Consider the following 17,302-nt stretch of genomic DNA (forward strand, 5'->3'; position numbering starts at 1 on the left):
TGCAATATAAAAGATGTTTTAAGTACAAGCTCCTATGTTATGAGCTCCAACTTTTGTATTTCCTAACTTTCATTTAGACTAATACACATGCTTTCATGACACCTTTAAAATACTTTTTCTTAATAACACATTCCAATTCTGATGGCAAAAACAAAGTTCCTTAAGGTGGAGAGAGTAGCATTAAAAGTTTGCCCCATGGCCTAATCTTGGCACTAAAAGGAGTGGCCCAGAAGAGACTGTTCCCTTTCAAAATACCATACATGCAGGCTTTTACTTGCTTAATCAGCATAGGGCACAGTTGTGCTTTTTTTTGGGGGGGGAGGGTGGAACTGATACAAAGGTGAAAATAATTTCCCTTGTCTGGTAGGTCAATTATACATCTCATTAGATTTTTTGCTTTTATTTTCCTTTCTTTTTTTTTTTTTTTTTAAATACTGAGAAGCGTGAATCCCATCCAAACAGGCTGAGATGAGGCCAATATATTGATTCGGGGAAATCGATCTCTTAATTGCTAGAACTTCAGGTCAGCATCCCATCTGCTCCGTAATACATCTCCCTCACCTCTCCTGCGGTCTGATAGACACTTGTTCGCTGCCCAGTGAGAGGCCACCTACAAAGTTTCCTACTCTGGCTGAGCCAGGGAAGGACAGAGAAGGGCGCTAAATTCTAAGCCGATCTATATATAAAAAGCTCCAAGCGGCATCATCCTTGGAAAGCCAGGTGACTGGGTGGACCGGCTGAGACTGTTCGAAGCCCAGATCATATGGCCTGTTTCTACCCAGGGGAAGAGTGCCGGCCCTGCCGCGGTACTGGGGCCCACCGGCAGTACCGCGGCCCACCGGCAGTACCGCAGTTCCAGGGCCCACTTAGCCGGCCCGGCATGCAGCCACGCGGGACAACACTGGCAGGAAAAACCCCGGCTTTGCAGCGCCACCTTCCTCTATCGCAAGCGCTCGCGCGCGCGCGCACACACACGCACACGCACGCGCACGCGCGCACACACGCACACACACACACACACACACACACACACACACACACACACACAGCGCAAAACAAAAGAGGGCAGTGTAAGTCTCGTGTTGGACAGAAAGGAGGGGTTACAATCTCTTCTTCCTCAACTAGTGCCCAATTCCTCCCCGTTTTTCCCCCCTCCCCAAACCCAACCAAGAGGGTCCGGTGCCTGGTCACTTACTAGCTTTCCCATGATGTGTATGTAAAGTGTGTGCGTTCACGCTCGCGTGTGAACCTGTTTCTGTGCAGCCTCCTTGGCAGAGGCCGGCACAGACAGCAGTGGCCCTAGGTCAGAATCGGCGCAAACTCTCCCAGCCTCCCGGCCCGGCGTAACACTAACTTCAACATTCCCCTGACCCATCCCCCACTCCCCTGCCACCCCGCAGACAGGGGACCTAGACTCTAGGCTCCCCGGAAAACCACTAGTCCCCATTGCCTGACTCTTGCCAGACACGGACACAGGGTAAAATATTACTTTTCATTGCTCTTCCTAACAAACTCTCAGCCCTACCAACTACACACCAAACCTATATTCCTTTTTTTTCCTTTCAAAGTCCAATTAATGTATTCCAATATACCATCTACCCTCTCACAAAACCACCTTCCAGCTGCATCCCAATAACCAACTGCTTTTCAATTACCACGTCTAAAAACCCCATCCCAACTCCTCATTCCAATCTTAATCATTTTAGTCCTTCTCTACTCTATTTTCCTAAGATATAATCTCCCAAAATAAAATAAACATCTCCAAACCACCATCCTCTCCTATACTGTATTTTACTACTTTGAAATTAGCATACTTAATTCCTTCCTAATTCTAGCTTCTTCATAAATCTCTTTAGACATCCCCCAATTATCTATACAAAACTCCTCCATAAATAACTTCAACAATCATCAGTTTTCTACTACATAAATTCCTGAAGAACATTCTCAAACACTGTATTTCACAAACGTGGACTCTAAATAACTAATGTTCTTGACTACTTTCAATCACTCTAATCTCGCCTCTCAGCCTTGGTGGATCTATCCTAATTTTTGGGCCCACAATAATCCCCATCAAAAGATTTTCCACAATAACCAGTCACTGAAATAGCTACCTCCTAGGCATACCACCAATTACCCAACAATGATCTTTTCAATAGTCCTCTAATAATTCACAATTTTGAGTCATCACCTCTTTATCATTCAAAATCCCTACCACTAAATAACTTATTTCCCCAAAGTCTCTAGTTATGGAACTCAATCAAATTAACAATTTCTCTAGATTATTTTACATAACAAGTGTTACATATTTATGTGCTTCTCCAAGACAGCTTCCCCCCCCCCACTGCTGTCTATTCCCAGCGCCAAGCACAGTGCCTAGTAGCAATAAAGTACTAGGTACTTAATAAAGCAACTTAATAAGTTGATCGCTCTACTAGCTAACTATGATTTTGAGCACCATCTGTAAAAATAAAGGGTTGACCTTGAGGCCATATGTGACTTTTGACTGAATTCAGTCAAAAGGCCATACTTAAGGATCTAGAAGACCATACGTGGCCTCAAGGCTGCAGCAAGTTCCGCACCCCAGTCCTAGCATAACAAGAAAACTAAGACTCAGGAAGGTTAAGTGACTTATCCATGAGCATACATCTAGTAAGTATATGGTAAGTGAAAAGGGCAGAGCAGGGGATGCCATTATGCCTCAGAACATGGTGCTTTTGGCTAGAAGGGACCTTGGAACCATCTGGTCAAACTCCCTCTTTTCATAAATAAGAAAACTGAGGCCCAGCATGGTGAAGTGGCACAATAGGGATATTACCAGGTCCTCAGCCTCCCAGTTCTACACTATATCCACAATCTAAAATTCTAGCTCTCAAATTCTGAGTCTATATACCCATAGAAAGGGAGGAACCAAGAAAGTATAACACTAATAAGCATTTTCTTGGTTATTAAATTCTAACCCTATATAGAAAACACCTCTGTCTCAACCTACAATTCCAAGCAAACCCTACCTTCCCATTCACTTTTCCCTAAATATTGTCTTAAAATACCACCTCATATCTCTATCATAAACTCTCCCAATACCTTCCTTCACAGATTATCTTCACTCAGTTATATCTCCTCCCCCACCTTCCATCAGATTCTGGTTCAAACTGGAGCCAGACACACTTATCTGAACCAAATTGATCTAGTATTTCTTCTCTGGTCTGCAATGAAAGATCTGTGATAATTCAGGGAAGAACTTGAAATCAAATCAAAACCTTGGGGTTCTGGAATAGCCCCAGGTTCCAAACTTGCTTCAATAATCCATGACTGGACCAGATGGCCTTTGGCTTCCCCCAGAGTGAACAAGTACCCTAAAGCTAAACATGAACCAAATTAATACTGAGGGTGGGCAAAAGGCCCAAAACAAACTATTGGTGGTTCTGCCACATATTTCTCCCTATCACTTCACAATTCCATCCACCTTCATTCTTTTCCAGACACACTATCCACCCTAACATCCTAAAGCACTAGACAGTCTTCATTTGGCATACAGAATGCTGGGAATGTGCCCTAGGTGAGGAGAGCACAGAAGGTCTGAAGACTCAAAAGTAGGAAGTCCATCATGGGAAAACAACATACATTGATTATACCACCACATAAATAGGACCAAAAAAAAAAAGAAACTAAATGACCAAGCTTAATCTTAGGTAGAGCAAATGTGCCCTCTTTGCAAAAACGGAGGGCTATGGCTATGGAATATTATCTATACTATCAGACACAACTGATATGCTAATTAGTTTTGCTGAACTAGGTTTTTTTCTTTTTTTAATCTTTGTTACAAGAGATAGATGGGGAGGAAAAAAGGGAGCAATGTATCTTAAAGTGAAGGTAACGTAAAAACAAAAGAGATTAACAAAAATAATAGTTAAAAAAAAGAAATAGCTTGTCATGTATATGTGTATATGAAATGGTACATAAATTTGTGTGGCCTGGAACAAGGATAAGAAGTTAAAATGAAGGTGGGAATGAACGTTGATGAAAGGACTCAAACTCCCAAAAGCATGGAAAGAACTGAGAAACCTCTGTAGGGTTCTGAAGGGGAGCAGGGTTAGGGAGAGGCAAGAAAGGATAGAAAGGGGTGACATAAAAGTCCAACTTGCTGATGAATGAAAGAGCAAAAGACCAGAGGTAGGAATGTCACCAGAGCTAAGATCTTAGAGTTGAGGTGCCTAGACTAAGCCTAGCACTCTATAAAAATCCAAGAAATAGTACACAACTTCAAATGAATAATATGTCAGCATGTGAAGGTCAGAAAGGTGAATTATTGTGAAGAAAGCTATTTAAAAAATCAATTATCTTCACAGAAATTCTGTGGACAGAAGAAATAAAAACAGGAGAGAGTCGAATGTTTTGGATTGGAGTTATAGCTGTGGAAATGATGTATACACAGAAGGCAAAGGAAATCATCTGATATAGAATGGACTTACCAAGTTTAGTTAAAGGGCAAAGTAAAAAAGAAATTATCAAAGGATACAAAAAAGAAATGGTTCTAGAAGAATGAAGAAAAGCAAAACAATACAGTATTATTTTAAATTCCTCCTTAATTCTACCCATCCATTTCTATTCATTTTATCTAATGCTTATAAACACACACACCATCCATTTTCAGTTACTGAATTTTAGGCAAAAAATAAGTAGTCTAGAGAAGAACCTATCTTATTTTTCATCTTTATTATTACAAGTCACTTAACCTCAACAACTAATTATAGACTACCTTACATTGTTATTTAACATTACTGTTTTGCCTATCTACAGTTTATCTTCCCCTACAATATTATCAGCTTCTGGAAATCAGGAACTAATGTCATATGTCATTCTGCATTCCTCACAATACCTAAAGGGGTAATGTGGCACATAGTAAGAGTTCAATAACTACTTTTTTTCTTTTCCTACTTTTTTCCTTTGGCCTCCCAACCCTTCCTGCTTCTTTGATCTTTGTCATATACGGCTCTTTCTCCCCTTCACTTTCAAATCCTATTGAGTTCAACTCAACTGCCTACCTACCTACCCATCCTATATATAAACCCTGTCCTATTATAAACAAACTCTTAATTAATCCTAAAGCTTTTTATATAAGTATTTTCCCCACCTCTTCATGTAGCTTTATTCAGAAGACATGACTTTTTTGCATCTCTAACTTCTCCCACACCATTGCTTAGGAACCGAAGAGGAATCAGCTCCAATACCTCTTTCAGACCATCAACAACAAAGTTTTCTCTTTTTAAGTCCCTGCTACCCACTAGTCTACCTTTTGCCAAATCTTCCTTACCATTATTTACTGATTTCATGAATAGTCTGTCTTCAGGGGCAGCTAAGTGGTGCAGTGGATAGAGCACTGTCCCTGAAGTCAGGAGAACCTGAATTCAAATGTGGCCTCAGACCAAATACTTGACACTTACTAGCCGTGTGACCCTGGGCAAGTCACTTAATGCCAACTAACTGCCTAACCAAAAAAAAAAAAAGGAATAGTCTGTCTCCCTTCCTTCCTTCCTTACTTCAGCACCTGGCTAAAGTCATCATCTTCCATCTCCTGCAACTTCAATATCTACGTTGTAGGTCCATGTAAGACCTGACTTCCAAGTTTCTTTACCTCAACTCATTATTTTCTCATTTCATTTCAGTACCCATCAATACAATACATATCAACCATTGCTATCGCATCAAGAGAACATCAAAATCAACTCCTATTTAAAATATGCTTATAATGCTCTATGCTTACAATGATTTTACATTCTACTTCTATGAGAGAGAACCACTTAAGATAAAATGAACCATTTTGATTACATAAATTTAGGTTTTTGTACAAATAAATCCAAAGTAGAACAAATTAGAAGGCAAACAGGTAACTGGGAAAAAAATCTTTGCAACAAGTTTCTCTGATAAAAGTTTCTTATACACTTGGATATGAGACCACATAAAGGTCTCATATCCAAGTCTATAAGAAACTGATCCAAATTTATAAAAACAAAAGTCATTCCTCAATTATAAATGGATTTTTAAAAAGGATTTTTTAGAGGCAGATTTCAAAGGAAGAAATCCAACCTATCAACAATCATGTGAAAAAATTCTCTAAATCACTAATAATTAGAGAAATGTAAATTAAAGCAACTATGAGATTCCACTTCACATCTATCAGACTGGCAATGATGATAAAAGAAGAAAATGTCAAATGTCAGAGGGGCTATACAAACACTGGTATACTAGTACACTGTTGAGTAATCTGTGAATTTGTCTAGCCATTCTGGAAAGCAATTTAGAGCTATACCCAAGAAGAAACTATTTGATCTATACCCCCAAAGAAATGAGAAAAGGACCTACATATATAAAAATATTTGTAGTATGTCTTTTTGTGGTAGCCAGAAAATGAAAACTAAGCAGGCATCCTATTGGGGAATGCCTAAACAAATTGTAGTACGTAAATATAGTAAAATATTATTGTGCTATAAGAAATAATAAAATGGACAATTTAAGAGGAAAACCAGGAAGACCTTTATGTACTAATGCAAAGTAAAGTGAACAGAAGCACAATTTATACAATAACAGTATTATAGAAGAAAAACAACTTTGAAAAACCTTAGAACTGAGATAAATGACATGATAAACCAGGAGTTCAGAAGAATGAAGATGAAATATGCCATTCACCTCCTGACAAGGGATAATGAATTTAAAATGTAGAAAGAGACAAACATTTTCAGAAATGGCTAAGGTGGAGATTTGTTTGCTGAACAACATAATTATGCATCAAGGGATCTGGTTTGGGGTTTTGCTTTTTTTTTTTAATTTGCTAAATGGTAGGAGAAGTGAGACATTAATTTTTTAACACTGGAAAATATTATTGAAAACTAAAAATAATAAACTACTTTTAAAATTCTACCTCTATTACTCCTTTAGCAGCTCTCAAACCAGCAGACCAAAATTGTGTTGTCAGAATAGGCTCCCTTCTCTCTCCTGTCTCCCCACCCACCTTGAACTCCATGGTAAACCACTTTAATCTTGCCTTTTACTGGTCTAGTTTGACTCCCTTGATTTCTGCTGTGCCCACCATGTCAATCTCTAAACATCAGTTATGCCCACAGTGCCAAAAATTACTAGAGAAAGTCATAACTAACTCAGTCCATTACAAATTCATTGCTATCTAACCTTAGTTAGGTCCTCATTGCTGCTTGCTCACTGGCTATGACATTCCCCAGAAATAAATTTCTCAAAACAATTATTCTGCTCTCAAGCCCCAAATTCTACCTCTATCTCCTTCACTCAATGACCTGCCTACTTATTTTGCTAAGAAAAAGTGAGAAAGGCCTTCCGGCATGAACGAACTTCCTTAACTTCTTTCCTGGCAAAAATTATTTTTTTTTAAATAGAAGTCATCTTTACTTCTTTACCACTCACTTACTCGCTTCCCCTTACAACATGGCTTTGGTCACCAGAGCTCAACTGAAACTGCTTTCTGAAGGTCATTAATGACATTAATGACAAGGTACAATTTAAGAATATAAGGCTTACAGTGAAAAGACTTCCGTAGAAATTCCAGTTCTGCCCCTTACTAACTGGGTGACCACTGGCAAGTCACCCTCTCTAGGCCTCAGTTTCCTCATCTGTAAAACAAAGGTAACTAAATAACCTCTAACTTCTAACACTACACCATTCCCACAAGACATAGTGCGTTGTACTAAAGACCTGCCTCAGAGGCAGGAAGACCTAGGTTCAGTCCCCACTGTAGTCTTCCTAAATACTTTAATCTCAGAGCCCCCAGGCAACTTCCTAAGATTATAAATTTCAGAACAGCTGCCAACCTGCCCTAGTAAAGCAAGATCCTTGACCTAGACTGGGTTATCGGTTTAAAAAAAAAAAAACATACCTCATTTGCCAAATCCAATGCCTCTTTCTCAGTCTACATCCTCAACATTTCTGCCACATTTGATGCTATCTAACCCCCTCAATTAAATTCTTAATGACTATGTCACTGCATTACTCCTTAATCATTTATCCCTCTAACCACTCTTTTGCTGACTCCTCTTTCTATATTCTCTCCTACAGTGATTCCACAGCTTCTGCTATGACCTCTAAGCAGACAAATCCCTGTCTCTAGTCCCAACCCCTCTCCCAAGCTCTATTCCTACATTTCCACTGGAGTCTTGGACATCTACACACAGATGCCTTATCAACGCTTGCAATTCAGTGTTTAAAACAAAAAACTCCATTCCCCACCAAAACCAATTCATCCTGGTTATATGACATTCTTTGTCACCCCTGACAGAAATCCTGAAATTATCTGACATCTTCTGGGACATTGTCCCCTACCTTTAATTTTAATCAACAAATATTACTTATTCTTCTTTCATAAAGTAGCTCCTGTTGGACCCTTTCTGTCCAACTCTAAGATTCCTATAATAAATTTCTATAACAAATATTTATTGGTAGACTATAATAATCCCATTCTGTGTCACATAATGCAACAAAAAGATTATTAAATATGAAGTACCTGAGATCAAATCCTACACTTACTAGCTGTGTGACCTCGGGCAAGTCATTTAATCTCTCAGCACCTTAGTTTCATCTGTCAAAAAAAAGAGGTTAAATCAGATAATTTCTAGGGTTTCCTCTAATTCTAACATTCCATGATTATTCACTTCCCAATCTATTCATATTGCTAACTTTCTAATGCATCACTATGATCATGTCATAAAAGAAATTAATGGCTCCCCATTAGCTACTGATTAAAAGCCAAACTTCTTTGTCTACAATTTGGGGCCCTCCATAATCTGCCAAAAGACCTATCTTACTACTTCCCCACATGAACTCAGTTTTCTAAGCAATCTGAATTACATCCCATTCCCCAAACATATATTATTCTTTTCCACCTATTTTCTTGCTATTCTCTCTGCCCTCCCCAGCTTATCCCTCATGGTATAGCTCGAATATGCCATCTTTCCAATGATGTCATTCCTGATTAACATAAAAGCTGTGCCTCACTTCTCAGCACTTCTAGAGCATTCAATATGTACAATTTAAAAGATATTTACTTCGTAGTACTGTAAAGATCTGATTATATGTGGTACAGAAAATACATGAACAATGCTTGGCGGAATACTTTGTAAATAGTAGATAATCAATATAAGCTTGTTGAATAAATGTTGAGTTCATCACACATATACAACCCCATATACCCACACTACTCTATATTTCAGGTATATCAATTCAACAAATATTTGTTGAACACAAGTTACCATGCATGAGATATATATTTCCCTTATATCCTTCAAACCACTTAAAAAAATCTGATCTGATTTCACTTGCCCCCCACTTACTATTCTAATTTTTCTATTACCCTCTATGAATTCCCAGATATCATTTTCTGCTTAATCTCCCCTGGTTATGATTGTTATCAGCATAAATTGCTACACAAAATCAGAAGCATAGCTTCCCAAAGCATCATGGAAAGGGTAGTATGTGAACCAGCCACTAAATAATCAGGAGAATTTTGATAAATTATCTCCATTATAATTATGTCACTCAGTAACTTCTACATCTTTCCAATCTTCCCTTAAATATTTGTATACTCTCCTCTTCTTCCTCCAGACACCCCTTCCAGGTTGCTCTTCATGTAATCCTATCCAGAAAGTCCCCTCTTCCTTTTCTCCAAAACATCCCTGCCTCAGTTCACTGCAGAACACTAACAGGTGTATTCCAAACTACCATAATCCCCTTTATCATCTCCACAATACCTATTCCATTCTTCTCCATTCCCTCTACCAGGTATTTCCCATCTTTCTCCATCTCAGATTCCTTTCACTTACTGCTTACACTCACTTTCCATATCCCCTACACTGATTCATCAAACCCAACTCTTATATTAGCCTTTCCAGTGATTTCCCAAAACTATGCCAAAAGTCCTTTCATTCATTCAAAACATCTAGTCTACAGTAGATAGGAGTTTGATTCCATTCTGTTTCCCTCCTAGATCTAGAGCTAGTCTAAATCCACTAAGTTTTCCCAGTGACTCTAGGTCATAATGGTTTCTCCCTTCCCTGAACTCCTATATATATCACTTGCTATTTCTCTCATTTTGACACTTAATCATATATTTCCTTATGTGGAAAATGACTATAATGTAGTATGTGGAGTATATGAGAACACATATATCTGGGAGACTGATGTCCTTTAAAGTACTCACCTATGGGGTAGGAGGGTCTACACTTATTTTTGTAATGCCTCCCTTGCTTAAAAAAAAAAAAAGTATTTTTGGAACAGTATTAAGATCCAACTACAAATTTCCCCGCTCCTTCCACAAGTCTTACTACCTTATAGTCACAAGTTTTAACCAAAAAGAGTATTATCTAGTTTGATCACCCACCTTATTCATTAGGCTTAGTCCTGACTTAGCTCAACCCAAAAATTAAAAATATGTTTAAAGGACCACAGAGGATATTCCAAAAAATGTGCAGATAGTTGTAAAGGTAATTCCAAAAGAAAGGTTCTAAAAAAACATTTTGAACAATGGCATCCTTGAAATAAGTTTATTACTCTACAGGGTGACAACAGTACACAATTATAACTTTAAACAAGGAATTGTTTTAATATCTCTCATGTTATATTGACACTTCACATTATTACTTAACTGTTTCATATGTTTTATTTCCCCTCAAACAGACAAGAAATTGTGTCCTGCACTTTTCTTATCCCCTGCAGTATATAATAGCAGACATTTCATAAACTGAATCAAATCCTTGGACCAATACAGATCCCACCCAGCCTACAAGCAGTTATAGAGTGGAGAACCAAAGACTAAACGAAGTTCTATTACAGGCCAGACCAACTCCAAACCAAAGAGAATTAGGTTTGGGGAGAACTCTTGGGTCCCTTTGTACATTAAATACTGTTGTTAAAGCCCCATTTTCACTCACTTTACCTTTTCGTTTTCACCTAAATCTAATGTAATTTGTTCTATCAAATCTCTTCTATACTTCACCTCCTGAAAGAGCAAAACATTTTTTTCTCTCCTCTTCATGAATTGTCCCCCTGCCAAAACCACCTTCCATACACTTTCATTTTTGTTTTTGTATCACTAGCACCAAAGTGCTTGGCATGTAGCAGGCACCCAATAAATGTTTTGGAATTTAATCAAACTGAATACTGCTATTTTCCAAAAACATCATATTGGGGCAGCCAGGTGGTGTAGTGGGTAGAGCACCGGCCTTGGAGTCAGGAGGACCTGAGTTCAAATGTGACCTCAGACACTTCACATTTACTAGCTGTGTGACCCTGGGCAAGTCACTGCCTACCAAAAAAAAAACCAAACCAAAAATATCAAATCCCTTCCTACTACACAACCCTAATTCTCGCTCTATCTTGGAAAGTTCCACCATTTTCCTTACCAGTAACACACTCTCACATGATATGTGAAGTAGGTAGATGTCACAGTGAATTATACAGCACTGAACCTGGAGTCAGGAAAACCCGAGTTCAAATCCAGCCTCAGACAAGTATTAGCTGTGTGACTCTGAGCAAAACACGTAACTTCTGTCAGTCTCAATTCTTGCTCCTTAAAAAATAAGGATAATAATAATAGTACCTACCAAAAAAAATTAGGATAATAATAATAGTACCTACCTTCAAGAGTTGTTGTGAGGATCAAATGAGATAATATTTGTAAAGTGCTTTGCAAACCTTAAAGAAATATATGAATGCTAGCTTTTTAACAACTAATTCAACAAATATTTAAATCATTACTTTGTGGTTAGCACTGTAGTGGTTATTGTAAGGGATATGAAAGAAACAGAATATACAGTCCCTTACAGTCCCCAGAATACACTACCTTGAAGAGATTAAAATCTAGCTGGGAAAACAAGAGGGACATACATAAATCAATAGAACAATTCTTAGGAAATACATAAGTAGTCGCATTATTGTGTTATATTTACACTACTAGTGTTAAGGTGATTAAAATTAGGGAAAGAGCATGAAGAGTTGACTTTAGTCAGGCAATGTTTGTTAAGAAGAGAAATCTTAAGACGAACCTACCAACATCTATTATCCTGGTTCTAGCAAGCATTGTTTAATGGAACGATCACTGGACTTAGACTCAGAACAGGACTGCAGTTCCAACCCTTTCTAGTTTTATGATCAGGGCAAATCATTTAACCTGAATTTGTCTCCTCAATTATAAAAAGGGGATATTAACATTTATACTTCCTATTTCATAAGGTTCACATGAAGAAGACAAAATACTTTGTAAAAGTTAAAGCACTATATAAATGTTATTAGTACTGCCCATATTGCCTCTCACATATTCATGTAGACATCCTCCATAGATCAACATTTTAAACAATTCACTCTGGTATCTCGATAAACTTCCTTTAAAATGATCATATATCTCCTCAACTATCCTATTGTGGCAGCATGGTATAGTGGAAAAAATGATACTAGGATCACTCTGCGACTATGGACAAGTCACTTAACCTGAGCCTGAATTTCAGCTATAAAATAGGCTTTTTTTTACTCATAAGCTTCAACTGTCTCTGACTATAATTAAAGTCCTCCAAGTACTTACACCCAAATGCCCTCAGCTCCATTAACCATTGTCATTCACCCTTTATATAACCTTATCCTCCTTCCACAAAGTGGCTACCACTTCCATTCTGCAGTAACCCCCTTTTAGAACAGAAGATGGACTGAATCATGCCCCCCAACCCCACAAATAATGCCAAAAATCCTCAAGAAGAACATTACACAATAAAACTAGTAACTACTTTCAAGTTCTAAAACTCACTATCCAGCAGCTTTAGTTATCTGAAACTTGAATCCCTTATGCTACAATTTGAAGATTTTTTCCCTCTCACTTCCACAAAACTCATTGGCTCACATAATTTTGGAATTGAAAGAAATCTTAAAGACAAGACAGTTTAACCCCAAGGCATCTTTAACAAGTGGTCATCACACCTCCCCTGGGTCTGAAGCTCACTATTTCATAAAGCAGTTCTTTCTAGATAAAAATCACTGATACCTAAATACTCCATTTCTTATTCTCTCAAAGGCACATCCAACAACTTTTCCCTTTGCTGTTCCTCTCAAGTTGTCATTCCTATAACTCATTCCATTTTCCTTACCATTCTCACTTTTCCAATTGCCCCTACGTATATATCTCCTGGATTCCACTTCTAATGATTCTTCCCCTTCAAAGACATCCTGCCCTTTCAGAGATTCCCTTCATCTGCCCACCTCAAACTTGATTATTTTCAATTCTTCCTTTCCTCGCTCTGTTCATAAACTTCCCAAGACACCCCATCTATGAACCATCCTCTCCCCTATGAAAACAGTTAAGCAAAGTGTGGAATAAAGAGGTCTATCTCACCTTTCTAATCCAACAGGCTGAATTTCTAAGATCTAAGATAGGCCTCAGGGTATATATGGCTATAGAATAGGGTTCCTCCTTGGGGATCTATCCCAGAATGACTTTAAGTAATCTAGCTCAGCAAAAATCAGTCTTGTTCCTGTTATGGAAAGATTCTAGTATTCTTTCCTGGTAGGATCCAAGACATTCAGCCTGTTAGGGCGCCTCTGGAGGGACTACAGAATAACAAAGAGCAGGTCCTGAACTCCTTTAGCCACCCAAGAGACTAGGAGAGACTTCTGAATCAACTCAAATCCAGGTGCACACTTTCTGGGTTTGGACTAGAACATTTTTCTTCACAGGACATCTACTAAAGTAAAAAATTGCAGAGGAAATCTCTGAGTAAGAAAACTATTCCTGACACCCCCTTATGTCAGATATCTTCTTTCTTCCTCTCATACCCTCATCATATCTCAAGTATTCCCTCCCAACATCATATGAACATACCTGAGACTTCAGTTTCCTCTCTGGCAAAAATAGGAAGTTGGACTAGATGATCTCTTAAAATAGTCTTCCACTTCTAATATTTTATGAAGCAAGCCTTTCCCAACCAACCCATCCAACTCAGGGTCCACTAAAACAGAATCTGGGATTTAAACATATTTATTGGGGCAGCTAGGTGTCAAAGTGGATAGAGCACCAGCCCTGGAGTGAGGAGGACCTGAGTTCAAATTCGCCCTCAGACACTTGACACTTACTAGCTGTGTGACCCTGGGCAAGTCACTTAATCCCATTGCCTAGCAAAAATAAATAAATATATTTATTTATTTATTGCACATTGCACCGGAATCTTCCCTTTTGTCTGCCACCACTCTAGTAATATAACCCTTTAGACCAGATTTGATAATATGGCACCAGCTCTCTTGCATCAAATTGGCAATATAGTTGACAAATACGTCCAATAAAGTTATTTCTATTCTGGCATTTTTCCAGAATTGTTTTCATTAGATTATTGACACATTACTATAAATCTGCTAGATTTTCAAAATCACAGCCTGTTGCCTTCATTCCAGGACTATCATAAAGGTTCAAGTTCGATCTAGGGCTCAATAGAATTGCCTTAAGTTATCCTGGACCAAATTAACTCCAAGATTCATCCCCATAGTGAGTCCAAAACACAAGCTAGATCCAGCTTATAAGATGAGGAGAATGACAAAACAAGAGAGGAGTCCTATCAGAGCTGATATCAAATCAGGGTTAATAGTGAAGCAGGTACTCTTCAGTCCTTCACTCTTCTTCAGTTACCCTTTTCTATTCTACCTCTTTATCTCCAACACTTAACATACCCTCTTGCCTTGAACACAGGTTTTTATTACTAGATATTCCTCATAGCCATTCCTTTCTCTCCCTCACCACCTTTCCATACATCTTCCCACAATGAACATCACCTGAATCCCAATGGCTCTTCCAGATACCCCTTCATTCCTTCTACCATGGGGCAACTCTTTATCCACCCCTCATAGCTACTGATACTCCTACTACACCCTTCTCTCCAACCTTGGTCCTTCCCATCTTCCTAAAGCCACTCACTCCATCAATATTATTTTACACACTGTGATGCCTACTATGTGCAAAATAATGCTAAATACTCTAGGGATTCATTCCCTCCACATGCTCCTCATTCAAACACATCTTCCACAGTTACACATACACCTTTGACACCTTCTCCCATCCTCTGCATTGTTCCCCCCTCAATGACCCCCCTCCTCTTTTCTCTTCTAATTCCTTCAAATCTCAGGTTTCTCCCCTTCTCTGATATCCCCTTCACACTTTAGATATGTCCTTCCTTCTTGACATTCCCTTCAAACCTCATACCCTCTCTTTCTCCTCTGATACCCCTTTTAAACTTTCCCTCCTCTCCTGACATCCCCTTCACATCCCAGGCATTCCCTCCCTTCCTGACATTCTCTTCACACCTCAGATAGTGCTTCCCCTCTTGACATTCCCTTCACACCTCAATTCCTTCCCCACCCCCTCCTACTCCTGGGACATAAACTTCCACCTTTCAATATTCTATCCCTTCTGACAGCCCCTTCACACCTCATATACGAATTCCTTTCCCTCCACATACCTGCTTCCCACCTCAGGCAGTCCCTCCCCTCTTCAGATACCCCTTTTACACCTCAGGTATCTCCTCCCCTCCAGATACCACCCCCTTTCACACTCCACATAGTCTCTACCCTCCTAAAATTCCCTTCACACCTCAGGTAGTCCCCTTTCGGCTGACAACTCCTTCCCACCTCAAAGTATTCCTTCTCCTGACACCCCCTCCATACCTCGCACACTCCCTCCCCTCCCAACGTTCCCTTCACACCACAGGTAGTAGTCAGTCCCCCTCCTCCTGACACCCTCCTCCCACCTCAGACAGCCCCTTCCCTGCCCGACACCCCTTTCATTACCCCTCGGCCCTAATGCACCCCGGTCCTCACTCCCTCTCCAGAATGCCCCTTCTCCCTCCCTCCGTGCCTCGATCCTTCTCTCTCTCCCTCACGGGCTTCCCCCTCATGGATTTCCTTTCCCCTTTTCCCCACCACCACTACATCCATCCCTCCCCCTCAGACGCTCCCCGCATCTGCGCCCCCCCCCCCCGGCCGCCCCCCCCCCCCCCCCCCTCCGCAGCCGCGCGCTCTCCCCCTCCCGCCTGGAGCGCAGGCCTGGCCTGCCAGGCCGTGCTCTTTACCGCGGGCGGCGAACAGCGCGGTCACCAACCGGGGGCGGCAGCGGTTCCGGCCATTCTATGGGCCGTGAGAGGAGGGGAAGGGGGGGAGGGGGGAGAAACTTTGGTGGTGGCAGCTTCAGCAATAGCTCCCACCCCTGCGCCTTTCTCCTCTTCCTCCCCCTCCTCCTCCTCCTCCTCCTCTTCCTCCTTCTCTTCCTCCTCCCAGAGCAGTCGAGGTGCAGACATGCCCTGGCTAGAGCGCCGCCGCCGCCGCCGCCAAGGTGCATTGTGGGAAACCCCGCACGGGAAGCACTCCACGTCTTCCCTCCGCCCGCCCTGCTCTAGCAGTGAACCTTCCCCCCAGCTGAGTTCGGGGAAGGGATGCCCGGGAACGAGCACGACTACGCAGGCGCGCGGGGGCGCGCGCTCCCCTAGTACGAACCGCGAGCCTGAGAATCCCAGACAGGTCCTGCGCCTGCCCCGGCCGGAGATCCAGTCCTTGGGCCGAGCTAGCGACCAGTAGGAGACGGCCATTGTCAGAGGAACCCTAGGTTGGAGCTGGAGCAAGGGATCTCGAGACGGGAGGGAGCCCCGCATTCTAGACTTGGGGCTCTCAGGCCAAGAGCAGTGTGATAGGTGCAGCTAAGCGAGGGTGGTATTGCTGGAGGCAGTCCTGCCGCATTTCTCTTCTGCCCCCCCATGCCACCTGTGCCAGCAGAGGCAGCCCTTTGCCCTTGTCACTACAAGGCCCCGGGTTGGCTGCATCTTAGACAGGTGGTAGTGAGTGACAGGTGGGAGCAAGAACCTGAATGCTGCACCCAACACTGTGCCCTGAGGGAAGGGTATTTCGCCACTGCAAGGTGGTAGGCTGTGTCTTTAAGGAGAATGTGGGGGGCCCTCTATATTTCTTTGGCTGGATCACCCAACAATGTAAGCCATAAAGACATTAACAGTGACGGTAGGCAGGGCCAGATTTGCTTAGAGAGGCATCTAAAATAAATATTTGTTGCATTGAATTCTGCCTCTTTAGTTGGGGGCTGTGTTAGGGACATCAGCACCCTCCAGAGGATGAAGTCCTGTTCAAATTAATTCGTGATCGTGAGAATCTTTGACTTAATGCCTGTCTGTGCTGGGTATTGTAAAAAGGCAGTTACAGAGAGCATGTGCCAATGTTCGAATTAAAGTTCTAGGAAAAAGGAATTTAGAATTGG

The 17,302-nt window shown here is 40.9% G+C and overlaps 1 protein-coding gene across 3 annotated transcripts in view; it reads right to left on the reverse strand.

The window, feature by feature from the left end:
* The window catches only part of ZNF148 (zinc finger protein 148), a 133,921-nt gene extending 117,608 nt beyond the window's left edge, over positions 1-16,313 (reverse strand). Inside the window, exons 1-2 of one of the 3 annotated variants that reach the window (XM_027845189.1) lie at positions 16,113-16,308; positions 11,418-11,584 (exon numbers count right to left, since the gene is read on the reverse strand). The gene's annotated coding sequence lies outside the window, so the exon portion shown is untranslated. Of the gene's footprint in view, positions 1-11,417; positions 11,585-16,112 lie in introns of all 3 variants that reach the window. The other 2 variants (XM_027845188.1, XM_027845190.1) reach the window with 2 other exon arrangements.
* Positions 16,314-17,302: the final 989 nt, after the last annotated feature.

This window comes from Vombatus ursinus, unplaced genomic scaffold (assembly GCF_900497805.2).
Source record: "Vombatus ursinus unplaced genomic scaffold, bare-nosed wombat genome assembly UNPS02014959.1, whole genome shotgun sequence".
In the NCBI taxonomy this organism is placed as follows: domain Eukaryota; kingdom Metazoa; phylum Chordata; class Mammalia; order Diprotodontia; family Vombatidae; genus Vombatus; species Vombatus ursinus.